Raw genomic sequence first — 3,410 nt, forward strand, 5'->3', positions numbered from 1 at the left:
ATCATTCCGACGTTCAGAGGACGAGTATATTTGCTTTCCATTTTCCTGTTCATCAGTTCTGTGTTTTAATTAGTTGTTTATTCGAAGAACTAGTAAATTTGATTTCCATCATTTTCTGTAAAATTCTGTACGTTTATCGGTTACGTCTTTTATTCAAAGATTATTCACTTCCCATCATATTTCATTTTATCGCTATCGATAACACATGATTTTATACCCCAAAAAGATTACTTTTCAATATCATCATTCGTATATTATTTATTCTCATTCAATTCTTATGTCTTTCACTTTGTTTTCTTCCTGTTCTTCTTCTTTCTTTACCTTTATCACCTTCATCCGTTGCTTCTCTTGTATCCTTATCTTCTTTATCCTTCATTCCTTCTCCTCGCCGTCGTCTTCTTCCTCCTACTTCTCCCTCTTTTCTCTTCGATCGGCCATCTTGAACCCCCCTTCCCGGAAAAAGAAAACCCGCAAGTGGCCCTGCTTTAAATGCCTAGCATCAGCACTTTCTGAAAAATCTTATTCAGTCCCCCCCCCCCTTGCATCTTCCTTAAATATTTTATATGCCTGTTAGTGTTACTCTGTTCCCTTTCTCCCCGTTCATCATTCCAGCAACAGCCTGCCCCTGTAGGCTATATCGTCTTTTTACGCCCGCCCGTATGAAGGACACACTCGGTGTCCGTCTGTCCGTCCATTCGTTAACTTTTCCTTCTCAACATGATAACTCCAGTTCAACTTACCCGAGGCTTATATTATTGGTGTGTATATGATCCGGGAATTCTATTCCTTTTGAGGTCAATTAAGTCACTACCTTCCAGTTTTCTTGCTTTACCAATATACTCCATTTTCCGTGGCACAAAACATTGACAAAATATCATAAAAATGTTTATGGGAAATGTTAAAATCATATAAAAATGGTTTTCTCATTACTATAAAACATTTCACTTACGTTATAGCTGTAACGTAAAAAAAACATTTAAAACATAATTCCCTATAAATGTATTTCAGTAATATTAATAAAATGTTGCAATGGTATCTTTTTATGAATTGACTCGTTTAAATCCATGTGCATATCAATTATCTCTTGCTAATATGTTTATGTATATTCATTTTAATGTTGCCCTGTGTATTGTTCGTCTATATAGAACAGACAACCAGGAATTATTGCAATTGTTTCTCTTTTTATCGACAACAGGTGATTTTTATCCAAAATATATGATAGATTTTCAATATCATCCTCATGACCATCATCGTCACCCTCATCAACACTCCGGGCCCCAAAATGCCAACTATATTGGACAATTTGGGGGTGGGTATTCATGGACTGTCTTAATACATGTTCTTTTCAAACAGTTACACAAAAGATCAGATGTGTAACTTACAGCCTTCTCATTGTTTGCTGTTCTATAATCTCCACACCTCTATTCATTGTCCACAAAAAGCGCGAGACGGTGTAATTAATTGACCCCAGTTAAGTTCACATACAGCTAGGGTTGTTCAATTCAACCACGTTTCAAGAGTAATTAATATACATGTACGAGGACATCATTCCTGATCTTATCTATCTGTCTATATAAATAATGTACACGTTCGATAGGGAAGATTGATACTGAAGAAATAAAACAATGTAAGAGTCTTGTACCGTCATATTATAAACCCCTCAAAAAAGTTCCGCAGCTCAAGTTTGAGTGCTAATAAATTTCTTAGTGTGCCATCATCATATGTAAAAGTGGTATCATTGGAAAGTATGATTATTCCTCTTTACGATCATGTGTCATTTGTAATGCCAGAGTTATCATGAAATACACAGACATGATATTAATATGCAGCAATGTAAAAAATGAAATGTTGCAAAATTCGTTGCCATGTCATGTTTGAGTTCTGCAACTCATACTGCAAATTTTAGTGCTAATAAATTTCTTAATGTGCCATCATCATGTGTAAAAGTGATATCTTTAGAAAGCATGATTATTCTTCTTTACAATCATGTGTCATTTGTCATGCTAGTGTTATCATGAAATACACAGACATGATAATACGCAGCAATGTTAGACATGAAGTGTTGCAAAATGCGTCGTTTGCAATAGCGAATTTCCAATTGTTTCGAGGATGGACCGAGTGCATTCACTGTCACCTGCATGGTGGAAATTCTATAGAAATGGAGACTCTTGTTGGAAATCAATGCATTTTGCAACATTTCACTTCTGACTTTTCTCGATGTTCAGGGTGACTGCATATTCCATGATTACATAATCACAGCAAATGGCATGTCATTGTAAAGAAGAATAATTCAGCTTTCCAAAGATACCAGTTTCATCTTTTATACTTCATTAACCAAAAAGATATCACCCCCAAAACGAGTTGCAAAACTTTTTTTGAGGGGTTTATATGTGTGTCTGATGGAAACGATTGAAGTTAAACAGAAGAAAAGGCGAGATCAGAAAGGAAAGAATGATCTGAATAAATAAAATACTTAAATTTAAAGGTACAAGCCTATAGGCTTGAAAGAGATTGAACAAGAACGGTAGACGAATACAAAGACAATAACAATTGATAGTGAAGACAAAAATAAAGAATAGAACATACATGTTTCGAGGTGTCGCACCTCGTCCTCAGCCTGAAAATTATTAACAGTCATTGGTATTTATACAGTTAGGATGTCAAGTATAAATTTCAAGAATGTACATGTAGTTACACACAGTCACTGTCTACCATGTCTGGAGACACTTGCAATCGTCACCCCAATGCTAGTTAGAATGCAATACCCATTGTTTCAAAATTCTCGATACTGCTCAAACAGATTTTCAACTAAAAATAAAAGAAGGACTTTTCATCAAATGGAAACAACCTCAACTAAACCAACAGGTGTGCAATTTCCAAATAATGTTATCCATTTAATTTAACCCACCCCTATCTGATGAATCCATAGAATTTGTATTTTTTTACTGCATTCCATTTAACAATTGAATTCACACCTTGTAATCCTGTGTAACTACATACTTGACATCCTAACTGTATAAATAGCAATGACTATGTTCCGTTTATTAAAATGTTATGTTCTATTCTTTATTTTTGTCTTCAATTTGGTATTGTGCCGTTCTTTTGGAAGTATCATAATTGATAGTGAATAAAATAGGGGATAGACATAGACAAGATATTCAACAAAAATTAAGAGCGATAGAAGAGGACAGGACCTATTGATATAGAGGAATAAAATAACGGGATTGACTTAATTGGCTTAATACATGTTCTATTCAAACAGTCACACAAAAGATCATTGTGTAACTTACAGCCTTCTCATTGTTAGCTGTTCTATAATCTTCACACCTCTATTCATTGTCCACAAAATGCGCGAGACGGTGTAATTAATTGACCCCAGTTAAGTTCACATACAGCTAGGGTTGTTCAAT

Source organism: Lytechinus variegatus, chromosome 18 (assembly GCF_018143015.1).
Source record: "Lytechinus variegatus isolate NC3 chromosome 18, Lvar_3.0, whole genome shotgun sequence".
In the NCBI taxonomy this organism is placed as follows: Eukaryota; Metazoa; Echinodermata; class Echinoidea; order Temnopleuroida; family Toxopneustidae; genus Lytechinus; species Lytechinus variegatus.